Below are 401 nucleotides of genomic sequence, written 5' to 3'. Positions count from 1 at the left end.
GGCATACTCAATAGAGCAGAAGTAGATGTTTTTCTGGAACTCTCTTGCTTTTTATATCATCCATTGGATGTTGACAATTTGACCTCTGGTTCCTCTGCCTTTTCTAAAACCAGCGTGAACATCTGGAAGTTCTCAGTTCACATACTGTTGAAGCCTCGCTTGGAGAATTTTGAGCATTACTTTGCTAGAGCTTGAGACAACTGCAATTGTGTGGTAGTTTGAACATTCTTTGGCATTGCCTTTCTTTGGGATTGGAATGAAAACTGACCTTTTCCAGTCCTGTGGCCACTGCTGAGTTTTCCAAATTTGCTGGCCTATTGAGTGCAGCACTTTCACAGCATCATCTTTTAGGACTTGAAATAGCTCAACTGGAATTCCATCACTTTCACTAGCTTTGTTCG

The sequence above is a fragment of the Bison bison genome, unplaced genomic scaffold, assembly GCF_000754665.1.
Source record: "Bison bison bison isolate TAMUID 2011002044 unplaced genomic scaffold, Bison_UMD1.0 scf7180017864231, whole genome shotgun sequence".
NCBI lineage: Eukaryota > Metazoa > Chordata > Mammalia > Artiodactyla > Bovidae > Bison > Bison bison.
The sequence above is the reverse complement of the archived record's forward strand: the minus strand, read 5'-3'. Positions refer to the sequence as shown.